The sequence below is a fragment of the Hydra vulgaris genome, chromosome 01 (genome assembly GCF_038396675.1).
Source record: "Hydra vulgaris chromosome 01, alternate assembly HydraT2T_AEP".
In the NCBI taxonomy this organism is placed as follows: domain Eukaryota; kingdom Metazoa; phylum Cnidaria; class Hydrozoa; order Anthoathecata; family Hydridae; genus Hydra; species Hydra vulgaris.
In genome coordinates this window covers 60617886-60631033 of record NC_088920.1, presented here as the reverse complement: position 1 = coordinate 60631033, position 13148 = coordinate 60617886, and the positions used below count along the sequence as shown (strand labels likewise).

Genomic DNA, 13148 nt, shown 5'->3' with positions numbered 1-13148 from the left:
TTCACTCGTCAATGTGCCGTCATTCTTGCGAATTTCGGTAATTGACTTGTTCCGCTGTCGAGTTTTTTCCCAATTATACAAAAATTTGGAAGGTTTTTCTCCTTCTTCGATTAGTTTTTGTTTCATGCGAATAAACGCTCCGGGAAACTGGAGCAAGAAAAGAGCGTTTTTCTTTGATGCTATCTAAATTTGGGTTAGCGTTTTTTTGCTCCCGTTGGATTTCGTTTTCAATCCTTTTGATATTTTTTTTGTTTTTCGCACTTTCCTGTATCGATATGTGTTGTAATTCAGCCCTTACAAAAAGTTTGCAGTCGTCCCACCATTTTAAAATTGACGTGTAGGACCGTTTTTTTGTTTGCCAATCTTGAATTAAGAGTTCAATTTTTTGCCTATGCACCTCTATTTCCAAAAGAGAACAATTTAATTTCCAGTAACCTGGTCCTCTCCTAAATTGACTAAAGTTGACAGTTGTTGACACGAACTCGTGGTCGGTAAAAGGGTTGGTGAGAATTTTGGAGCGTGTTGTTTTTTTGGCGACTTTATCAGGGCAGTAGATTCTGTCGAGTCAACATTTGACCGTCTGATTGCGCCATGTGAATTCTCGTTTGGTGGGAAACTTATAACGAAAAACATCTACTAGGTTATACTTACCTCGGAAGACCCCGAGTTCAGAAATGCCGTAGGTGTGATATTTAGCGTTGTTTGTTCCTTCTGTGTCAAGTGGCAGACTTTCGACCATGTTGAAGTCCCCGACCAGCAGGACGGGTAGTCCTGTGTCTTGCGAGAATTCGCCAAGGTCGCCAAAAAAAAGGCGCCTTTCTCTCGGCACATTGGGCGCGTAAATATTCAGCACCTGCATTTCGTGTTCGTCAATTTTGATCATGGCGTTTAAAATTCTACCGTTAGCGTCCCTTTTTAGTTCGGTTAACGAAATGTTGGATTTAGAGAGAATAGCCACCCCGCAACAACTATGGCTCGGACCAGAGTTCCAAATAGACTCGCCAGTCCATTCGTCACCCCACTGCTTAACAGTGGACGGTCCGGACTTTGTTTCCTGAAGGAGGATGAGATCGTAGGAGGACTTTTTAAGAAAACCAAAAACATTGTCGCGTTTTGTTTGGTCGTTTAGACCGTTTATGTTGCATGTTAAAATGTTAATAGCCATGATGGAGAGAAACAGCTTTCTTAGTTTGAAAACTCGTGTCGCTTAAACATAAATATAATAATTTTACAACCTGACACAAATAAAACGAACATAAAAGTCTTAATCTTAATGCACGAGTTTTCCATTTAACTGACGTAATACAAACAGATGGACGCACTGGACCATACAATTTTACACAAATGCGCGAACTACAACAATACAAACATGCACAGCTTAAGCGCTCGTTAAGAAACGTGTCATGCATAACTAATGAGAAATTAAAAAAGAACAGAAAAAAGTCGAAAAAAAAAGATTTTTTTGCAGAAAGATAAAAATAAAAATTTAGAGCGAAAAAGTTCGAAATAAAAGTCTGATTTGAGAACAAAGTTAAAAGAAGAAAATTGAAACGAAAAAAATGAGAGGAAATAAAAATCTTACGATTTCTTTTCCACACACAGTTGGCTTTCATAGTCTTCATCGATTACAAGAGAATCCGCTTCGTCGTCAAAACACGTCAAAACATCTTTTTCTTTCAAAAAGAAAACTTCATCCAAACACGCGGGTTCTTTTTTCTCTGCTGTGTTTGTTACCTTTTTTGCAGTTTCACATTCCGAAATTCCCACTCGTTTTCTGGTCGGCTGGGCGGATTTTCGTGTTTTTGAAGACTGTTTTTTTCCATTATGCTCTTCTTTATTAGTTTCCATGTTGACACTGATGTCAACGCTGCCACTGTTAACATCAATGTCTATACTTGCGCTGTCGACTTGTGATATAGTGGGTTTTATTGGATCTGAGGGTACAATGGTTGGGTTTGATGATTTTGGAGTGGATTCGGGCTGGCCTTGATGCTTATACCTTAGGGTGAGTCCGTCAACGTTTTGATATCGAGGTAGAGGATTTTGGGTGGGATTCTTCCAGTTCCTGATAATAATAATCACATTACCAGTAAAGATATCCTCACCGTGGGCCTTACATTTTTGCAAATAAAAGGAGTCGAACTCCCCTCTTCCTACAGCCAAGTGCTTACCAAGCAGGACGATGGCGCTTTGACACCCATTTCTTAGCGTGCCAATGGGGATATTTTGGACCAGCACGTGCACCTTTCGAATGAACATCTGCTGAAAAGTTAAAGAGCAACCTTTGACTTCAATTTCAGTGTCGAGAAAAGATGACAAAGAGGAGATGTTTACCACTGCAAATTCAAAAAGTTTGTTGGCGTAGTGTCTCGTTACACCCCAAACATTTCCAAGTAACTTTTTATCAGCCAAGGCAGAAAGAAAGTCCTTCACACTACAATTCAAATCACCGTAACGACACACTAAAACGTTGGAGTTATCGACTTCGGCTTTTGATCCAAAAATTCCGAGATTGGTTTTCGTCAGCACAGATGATTTACCAGAGGTCAACGCACCGGCATAACTTATTGCCATATTAAAATAAAAATTATAGTAATAATCGGTAACCACAACTAAGTAAACGGATTTTTATGGTGCATACCTTATTAACACAAATACTGAAGTAGTTTAGATGTTTTTTTTTCCGTTTACAGATACTTGCGTGACCAGTAACACAGGGACTAAAAAGTTTCAGTATGTGTTTTTTTTCGTAGTGTCCTCGTTCTTAAAATGAGGGTGTTGTTCAACTGCCCATTTTTGTAATTGTGGATTCAAAATTTGAAACGCAACTTATCTAGCACGAAATCCTTTACGTTTTTCATTACAGATGCCACAAAACGAATCCAAACTCTTTGATCAAGTTGATAGATCTCTCCTACATTATTAGTGACTTAATGACTTGGTGAACACAAGTGAACTCCAAATTGGCTTTAAAAGCATTGCGAAGTCACAAGCTTTCGCCTACGACCATACCACGGTGAACACACCCGTTCTCGTCCGATCACGGAAGTTAAGCACCGTCGGGCCAGGGTAGTACTTGGATGGGGTACCGCCTGGGAACTCCTGGTGCCGTAGGCTTTTTCTTACTTTTCTCACTTTCAATACCTAAATACATCTTTGCTTATTGTCGATTAGACAGCTCTAAACATTGTCTCGGCCTAAAAGACGTCAAAATTGAAGTATTTTCATTTATTGCTTGAAGCTTCAATATTGTGCAAATATTCAGCTCTCTATATTTCATATATCCGGCAGTCAAGTGAACCTCATCCACGTTATTCCACAAAATCTCTAAAGTACAAAACAGTGCTACTCGAAAATTCAATAACTACACGAATCTCACCTTCGAAGAAGTGCTTGCAAATCGACCAATATTCGATAACATAACTCACTTATACGCTACAAACGTAAAACCTTCGAGCCAACTTCTGAACGCTTTCTAAACATTCAAGTTTAGATAGTCTTTAAAGTCTTGAATATGTTTAAAAACTCCATCACCATTCTTAACATATGTGAAAAAACGCTGAAATATTCTTTTATGCCAAGTAGATTGTCATTCAAGTATACAATAGGTTCTATAAGTAAGAACTGTATCTGTAACAGGTTCTAGTTGACTTGGAAAAAGAAAAACTTTCTTGTTTTAGTGTTGTGTTTATGCGAGAAAATGACAAGTTCTCATTGCTTCGTTTGTACAAGCAGCAGCAGCAGCAGCAGCAGTAAAGCCTCGTTTAAAAAGAAATCAACAACAAGCAAGTAAATGTATTTTTATTAGATAAAGCCTTTATTTACACTGTTTGTCAAATATCAAATATACAGGTACCATTTGCATACAAATTACAACATTAAAAAAACGTGTACATTTAAAAATTTAATCCGTAAAAATAATCTTTAAAACTCTGTTTAAAAACTCAAAAATCGTTCTATGAAAACATGAATCTGCAAAAGAAAAGTCGTTTGCACTGGCACGTCAATAAGACGTGCAAGTACAGTGGAAAGTTGCTTTTGTTTGTTTTAGTTTACCCACTCCCGACACCCCGAAAAATCGAAATTTTGCGTCAAAATTTTTTGATGCCTACCTTATTTTTTTTTTTTCTATTGATGCTTACCTTATTTTTTTTTTTTTAACATATTTACATATATTTCATGAAAATCATTTACACATAGGGCAGTTTTACAACAATACGCGTTCCGTTATATATATACAAGTTATATAGTTATACAATTATATCAAAGACGAATTTAATGTTTTATTATTTTAAAAATCATTTTTAAGAGTTATACTAATTTAAAAGTATAATCGCTTCTCGGCCTAATGGCTAAGATCAAATGTAGTATCTGTTCTTATTTCGGCTCCGGACCATCTCTCAATTGGTTTCGGTTTTGTTAGAAAGCAGAAACAGCACAAGATCGAAACCGTGACAGTCGATAAAGGTTCCTGGCGTAGTCGCTTTATCAGTGTCTCCTTCTACGTCCGGAAATCTCAAAGCGTTCCGTCCACTCCGGACGTTAAATGGAGATATACCATTAAGTTGGCGCTGCTCAGTTTCGGCTGAGTGGCAACTAAACCCTTAAGTGGGCATAAACAAACCCTTAAATGGGCCAAACAACCCTTAAATGGGCTAAAAACCCTTAAATGGGACAAAATACGGAGTCTCGGCTCCCAAATAACACCGCCTTCTAGGGCCCTGTGTAAGTCTGGTTTTAGATTCAGGTCACTCTAGTTGGTTAGTAAAAAAAAAAAAAAAAAAAAAAAAAAAAAAAAAAAAAAAAAAGGTAGGCATCAAAATATTTTAAAACACTTTTGAACTTCCGATAAAAATTCTTGGCTTAAATTACTCTGAGATGCGTGATTACAACATCAATTTATTTAATGGTTTTGATAAAACTAATTGCACAGAAGATGAACTGCTGAAATACAAAATATACAGAAAAGCGGAATACGAAAAAAACATGAAAGACGAATTGAAAAACAAAAAGCAAACAGAGGACAGATAGCGACACCATTTGTTTATAATGAAGGCAAAATAAAAACCGAATCTACCTCTAAATGCAACCATAATGAATGGGCATAAAACTCATTAACATCACCTTCATCTTATCTTAACAAATAATAATTTCTTTAAAATACCTCTTATAAAACTTACAACGGAAATGTAAAAAACCAAAAAAACTAAAAAACAAAAAAATTAAAAAAAAAGGGTTACAAACCAAAAAAAAATAATTGATTGACCTTACCTCTTAAAGCTTAGTAATTCTTAAATAAAAATGATATTAAAACAAAATAAAAAAAAAATAAGGTAGGCGATCGGACGTGATTTACCAGCGGTTTTTTATATTTGAAGAAAAAGATGGCGTCCAAAGAAAAGCATAAAACAGTTTTTTTAAAAACTACAAATACAAATACAAATTCAATTAACGAAATTCAATCTATGATTAACGAAGATGATATATTGAAAGAGGAAGGGTTGTTACTACTCAAAAAAATGAACCAAGTAGCGACTGGTGTATCGATGGCTGAGATAAGCATCGATTATAGCGACGACGATGAACACGTCGAGAAAAAAAAAACAATACCAAAACCAATTAATTACGCTCAAGCAGCGAAAACAAATCTTCAACCAAGGAAGCAACCATTAATTAAAACTTTATTAAGTAATGTTCAATGCAACATGAACATTGGGGATGTCATCAGTGCCCTCGAGAAGAAAAACCTTGATGGGCATTTGGAGGGCCTCCAATTTATCCACAAAAACAACGTGCTCGAAATTGTTTTGAACTCTGAAGCATCGAGATCATCACTACTAGAATCAGGACTGGATATCCTAGGATTCCACCACACCTTTACTAAATCGAACCCTTACAGAAAACCCCTTATCGAGCATCCTGATCGAAAACAGCAAACTCATGTCTCTGTTTTTGGTTTTCCAATTGAAGCAAAAATGCTTAAAATTGGAAAAATCTTTGAAGAAATGGGTTATGGGACCCACGTAAATTCCAGACCCATTATGCGAACAACAACAAAGGGTATCCAATATTACAGCGGAATATTAGTCGCTGTAATGGAGGATATGACCTCTCCAATACCAAAATTTCTCAACATCCTAGGCTATGCAGTCCGAACCAAACACAACGGACAGGAAGAAAATGCCCCAACTACTCCAGAAAAGATTTCAAAAGAAACGACTCCTAAAACGTTAGAAACAGAAATTCGAGAGGATGCTATCATCACTGATGTTCCTACGCAACAGAGCAGTGATGAAACTCCATCCCAAACGTCTGGAAATAGTAAAAACATAACAATTCAGACCGAAAAAATTAAAAGCAACAACAAAAGCGACGAAACAAAAGGAAAAAAATTTCTTTTATTATCCGAAGAAAAGAAAAATGAGAATGACGAAGAAATGGCACAACTAACAAATAAAAGAAAGCAATTCTACTTTGAAACGCCTGGAAAAAAAAGAGCAGAAAACAAAGATATTTTCTTTGAAACAAAAGACCAATATGTAAAAGAGATCGTGGAAAAAATGGTGTTCTGCGAAGAAACGTAAGAAAAATTTTTTTTTTTACTTTATTTTAGTATTATTAAAATTAGTCGACATATAAGTTTTTAAAACTCAAAATTTTAAAATTAACGCATGAGTAAACACACAAAAATTAAAAAACCAGTTTGAATAGGAATTTCTTTTGTTCTAAACGGCGCGCTTTATATTTTTTTTAACATTCTTTTGCTTGTTAACTATGACAGTAAAAATTCTTACTAATAATGTAAATGGCCTAAATAACGCGGCCAAACGAAAAAATACTATGAATTTCTTCCAAAATCTAAACTGTAACATTTATTGTGTCCAAGAAACCCACAGTACCGATGAAACGGCTATTGAATGGGCTAAAGAATGGAAAAACAAAACAAATGGAACATCAATATGGAATAGCTATGACAGCTACCAATGTGGTGTAGCTATTCTTTTTAAAAAAGATTTTCTTATTTTATGTGGAGACTTTAATATGGTTGAAAACCCAAGTATAGACCGGCAAGGTGGAGATATGTTAAACTTAAACCACCTTGTTGGTTCAAAAAACTCAAGTCAATTTAAACAACTACATAAAGTGGATGACGTCTTCAGGACGCAGTTCACGCATAAACAAGTTTTTACGTATGAAAAAGAGGATAAAACAATCCGAAGTCGGCTAGACCGCATTTACGCCGCTAATTCAAATCTAAATGATTGCAAGTGCGCGTTCGTGAAAAATCTTTTAAGTGATCATGACGCCGCACTCTGCGAAATGAGTTTTGAACATACAAACAAAAGAGGGCCAGGATACTGGCACCTTAACACTAATAGATTTTAGGTGATGAAATTTTTAAAAATAAATTAAAAACAGATTTTGAAAAGCAAAAAAACAAAAAGTTTAAATACAAAAATAACAACCAATGGTGGGATATTGTGAAATCCCGAATAAAAAGTATAGCCATGGAAACATCTAAACTAAAAAAACTCGAACAAAAAAAACAAGAAGCATTATTAATCCAAAAAATTGATTTTGAAAACCAGAAAATAAACAAAGACAATGAAAAAATTAAACAGCTCAAAAAAGAGCAAAAAACTCTCTTTAACAACACAGGAGTTTTTGTTAGAACAAAACAACTCGTTGTTGAAGAGGGCGAAAAACCTTCAAAAGCCCTGTTTCAAATAGAAATAAGTAATCAAAAAAAGAAAACTATTAAACAAATAAAAAATGGTAATAAAATGCATAAAGACACTCAAAACATTCTAAAAACAATTAGAAACTATTACAAAAGTCTATATAAAAAAGATGTTTTAAATACGGAAATGCAGGAACCGTTTTTGGCCAACATTAAAAATGTTTTAAGCGATGACCAGAACGGCTTCCTTAACATTAGGTTCAGCAGCGAAGAATTGTGTAACGCTGCAAAATCCTTAAGTAAAGGAAAAACTCCGGGCATTGACGGCTTACCTGTAGAAATTTACCAACAAAATTGGGATATCTACGGTGAAGAGCTCACTGCCTTCCTTAATGACATATTTTTTAACAAAGATAAGGAACTAACTTGGTCGCAAAATACGGCCCTTTTAAGCCTACTACCAAAAGATGGGGATTTGGCCCTGATGCAAAACTGGCGACCAATCTCACTTCTATGCGCCGACCACAAAATAGCAACAAAGGCGCTCGCACTAAGACTATCAAAAGTTCTAGCAATCTTGCTCGGGCCGTCACAAACGTGCTCGGTACCCGATAGAAATATATTTTCGAATATATTTCTTATAAGAGATTTAATCCACTATACAAATGAAAAAAATATAGAAAGCTGCCTGATAACAATTGACCAGGAAAAAGCTTTCGACAAAATTGATAGATCCTTTTTATTCAAAGTCCTTAAAAAATATAACTTAGGCAAAAAATTTATTACTGCAATTAAACAATCAATGAAACAAACTCAATCTATTGTAACAAATAACGGATACATGAGCGAACCCTTTAAAATAGAGAGAGGCGTCCGTCAGGGCGACCCTATTTCACTAATGCTATACTGTCTGGTTGTGGAAACGCTGGCACTTGAGTTTAAGAACATCAAACTCATTGACGGCATTCCTCTGCCAGGTACAAATTTAAACCTGAAAGTCTCGCAGTATGCAGACGACACAACTCTCTTCGTTAGAAGCCCGCACTCGATAGCTGAAGCGTTCAATATACTAGAAAAATTCAAATACGCTTCCGGCTCTAACATTAATATAAACAAAACCAAAGCTCTAGCTTTAGGCGGATTTAATTCCCTAAACTATGAAAACACGCTAAAAAAGCTAAAACAAAAAAATTTTAAACTTAAATTGTCAAACGGAACAGGTGTAAAAATTCTTGGAATCACTTTCCACACAGATTTAGCCTATACTTGCAGGGTAAACCTGCGAAATGCTATTAAAAACTTCCAAAAAAAAATACAAACCTTTAAGTACAGAAACATTTCATTAAAATGCAAAGGAATATTTATTAACACCCTTGCTCTGTCCAAGGTATGGTTCGTGGCAAACGCCTTTCCAATATCAAAAATCGACCTAAAATAATTGATAAGGAAATCTCGACATACCTATGGCAGAGCCTGAACGCTGAACCCATAAAAAGGGACGTTCTCAAACTACCTATAATTAAAGGGGGGTTGGGCATTCTTGATGCGCTAAACCAATGTCTAGCCATCAGAATGAAATACATTTTTCAAATAAATGAAGCAGACCATCTTCACGATGGATGCTTCCTAAAAAACTACTACTTAGCATACTCCCTTACCAACTTAGCAAAAAGCAAATATTCACAGTGGTTTTTTCTTACAGGGAACAGCACCCCGAAATCCTTAAGCGTGCTTCCCTTTTACTATAAAGATGCGATAGAAAAAATAAGGAGTGATGTTGACATCTTCAGCATCACACACAAAACCTCAAAAAATATTTATCTTCATATTACACAACAAAAAGAAAATTTGAGTCTAAAACTAATACAATTGAGATGGGAAGCAAAGTTCCAAAAGACACTTCCCTGGAAACAAATCTGGGAAAAGAGCTTTGAATCCTATGCTCAGGGAACTAGTAAAAATACACATTGGCGTATTCTTACAAACTCCCTCCCCACTCTAGAAAAAACAAACTCCTGGAGAGTAAAGCGTGGCCAATTCCATGGAAACTCAAAATGCAAAACATGTAACCGGGTGGAAGATACTCTTCACCCCTTTATCTTCTGCAGCAAGGCCAGAGCTGTGTGGAGATGCATGAGAACTATATATGAAAAGCTAATGCCTAAAACACCTTTCAACTCGGTGCAAGCTCTCTTTTTAATAAACATAGAGGAGCTGCCGAGAAAAGACCACAGCGCAAAAATAATAAATACTTTAACTCATATTATAACAACAGAATTATGGAGATGTAGTAACTCCAAACTAAAAGAAAATAAAACTATACCTGCAACAAGAGTCGTAGCAAATATATTAAAAGAAATAAAATATATCTGGACAATACAATATAATAAATATTCTAGAGAAAACAACATAGAAAAATTTCATGAAATGTTTTCAATAAATAACGCTATAAGCGAAGTTAATAACCGACACTTAACATTCACCATATAAAAAATGGTGAATTTTAGGTCTCGATTACCAAGTTAACAGCAAAAAATTTAGGTCTTCAACCATTATTAATTACGAAAAACGGCATGACCCTAGCCATTTAGTGATGGCGAAGGTTGTGTGTTTATTTTATGAGGTCGTGGGTTAATCGCCACGATATTTTATTATTTAAACCACGAGTCTCAGCATGTCCAGGGTAACCACTTGGTGCGAAGGACATGCGTATGTTTTTTGTTTATAATTACCTATTAGTCACATATATATATATATCTTATATTTATATATATGCAAGTGTTTAGCTTGATATATTGATATAATTGTAGTCGCGCGAGCGCATGATAATAATTTATATATATTTTTTAATGGGGGAGATATGTAGAAATCTTCCACATAAACATTGTTATTTGTTTTTCTTTTAATTTGATGCAATTTAACCAACATTGGTTTAAAGACCCTCTTTTTAACTAGAATTAATGAAATATGAATAAAAAACTTATAAATAAAAAATTCATGCTAACGCAATACGTATATATATTTTTTTTTGTTTAGTAATAACTTTACGGCATTGTATTTATAAAGATGCCAAAACTTATCATTATGTATATATATAACGAAAAAGCCCACCCAAACATTGTAGATACGTCCCCAATTGTACAATCAGTTTCATTGAAATATATATGTTGTTATCTTAAAAAAAAAAAAAAAAAAAAAAAAATAAGGTAGGCATCAAAAAATTTTGACGCAAAATTTCGATTTTTCGGGGTTTCGGGAGTGGGTAAACTAAAACAAACAAAACCAACTTTCCACTGTACTTGCACGTCTTATTGACGTGCCAGTGCAAACGACTTTTCTTTTGCAGATTCATGTTTTCATAGAACGATTTTTGAGTTTTTAAACAGAGTTTCAAAGATTGTTTTTACGGATTAAATTTTTAAATGTACACGTTTTTTTAATGTTGTAATTTGTATGCAAATGGTACCTGTATATTTGATATTTGACAAACAGTGTAAATAAAGGCTTTATCTAATAAAAATACATTTACTTGCTTGTTGTTGATTTCTTTTTAAACGAGGCTTTACTGCTGCTGCTGCTGCTGCTGCTTGTACAAACGAAGCAATGAGAACTTGTCATTTTCTCGCATAAACACAACACTAAAACAAGAAAGTTTTTCTTTTTCCAAGTCAACTAGAACCTGTTACAGATACAGTTCTTACTTATAGAACCTATTGTATACTTGAATGACAATCTACTTGGCATAAAAGAATATTTCAGCGTTTTTTTACCTATGTTAACAATGGTGATGGAGTTTTTAAACATATTCAAGACTTTAAAGACTATCTAAACTTGAATGTTTAGAAAGCGTTCAGAAGTTGGCTCGAAGGTTTTACGTTTGTAGCGTATAAGTGAGTTATGTTATCGAATATTGGTCGATTTGCAAGCGCTTCTTCGAAGGTGAGATTTGTGTAGTTATTGAATTTTCGAGTAGCACTGTTTTGCACTTTAAAGATTTTGTGGAATAACGTGGATGAGGTTCACTTGACTGCCGGTTATATGAAATAATATAGAGAGCTGAATATTTGCACAATATTGAAGCTTCAAGCAATAAATGAAAATACTTCAATTTTGACGTCTTTTAGGCCGAGACAATGTTTAGAGCTGTCTAATCGACAATAAGCAAAGATGTATTTAGGTATTGAAAGTGAGAAAAGTAAGAAAAAGCCTACGGCACCAGGAGTTCCCAGGTGGTCCCCCATCTAAGTACTACCCTGGCCCGACGGTGCTTAACTTCCGTGATCGGACGAGAACGGGTGTGTTCACCGTGGTATGGTCGTAGGCGAAAGCTTGTGACTTCGCAATGCTTTTAAAGCCAACTTGGAGTTCACTTGCGTTCACCAAGTCACTAAGTCACTAATAATGTAGGAGAGACCTATCAATTTGATCGAAGAGTTTCGATTCGTTTTGTGGCATCTGTAATGAAAAACGTAAAGGATTTCGTGCTAGATAAGTTGCGTTTCAAATTTTAGAGCCACAATTACAAAAATGGGCTGTTGAACAACCCCCTCATTTTAAGAACGAGGACACTACGGAAAAAAACACATACTGAAATTTTTTAGTCGAGTGCGGACGTGTTTTTTATTGTAGCGATTTTTTCAAGATGGCGGCTGGTGAGCTGGTAGTTAGCGAAACAGTTTTTTTCAAAACTAATCAAACTTCAACAATTTTAACAAATGATGAAGACAAACCAAAACGATGTGCTAATGCTTTGTTAAAAAAAATGCAAGCTGTTGCTAATGGTGAATTTATTGATGATGTTGAAATGGAATATAGCGACAACTCGAGCGATGATTTGAGTACCGATGAAGAAGATAATAATGTTGTTTCTTAAAAAAAAAGTTATGCAAACGCAATTACTAAAAATGTAAACAAAAAGATTGAAAAAAGACCGCTTAATCGAACATTACTTTCCAAAGTTGTAACAAAGTTACGAATCGTTGATGTAATAATCGAAATTGAAAATTTCAACTTGGCTGACGAACTCGAAGGCGTGCAACTAATAAACCGAAACACGATGATAGAAATTGTAATGAAATCGGAAAACGCCAAAAACTACTTACTTGAAAAAGGACTGAATATTAATGGTTTTCACCATATATTTACAAAATCAAATCCGAATCGTCAACCCAGCCGGAGGACTCATGTGTCTGTCTTCGGGTTACCACTGGAAGCAAAAAGCACACAAATTGGTAAGTGCTTTGAGCAAATGGGTTATGGTAGACACATCATAACCAGACCAATTATGAGGAAAACTCCAAACGAGGGAAAAGAGTACTATAGCGGTATACTTGTGGCTATAATGGAAGACTTTGTAGCCCCTATACCAATATTTACAGAAGTGCTTGGTTATAGAGTGCGAACCAAACATAACGGTCAACAACCGCTAAATGAAAAGCAAATTATTAACGAAAAAAAAAAGAATGAA

General features: G+C 35.2%; 1 non-coding gene and 2 pseudogenes across 1 annotated transcript; 2 read left to right on the top strand and 1 right to left on the bottom strand.

Annotated features, from left to right (window-relative positions):
• Nucleotides 1-2998: 2998 nt before the first annotated feature.
• LOC136075606 (5S ribosomal RNA) lies at nt 2999-3117 on the top strand. Its single transcript, XR_010636055.1, has one exon. It is a non-coding gene; the product is annotated as a 5S ribosomal RNA (ribosomal RNA).
• Nucleotides 3118-4332: 1215 nt separating this feature from the next.
• Nucleotides 4333-4441, top strand: LOC136075640 (U2 spliceosomal RNA; annotated as a pseudogene).
• Nucleotides 4442-11885: 7444 nt separating this feature from the next.
• Nucleotides 11886-12004, bottom strand: LOC124810658 (5S ribosomal RNA; annotated as a pseudogene).
• Between the last annotated feature and the right edge of the window lie 1144 nt (nt 12005-13148).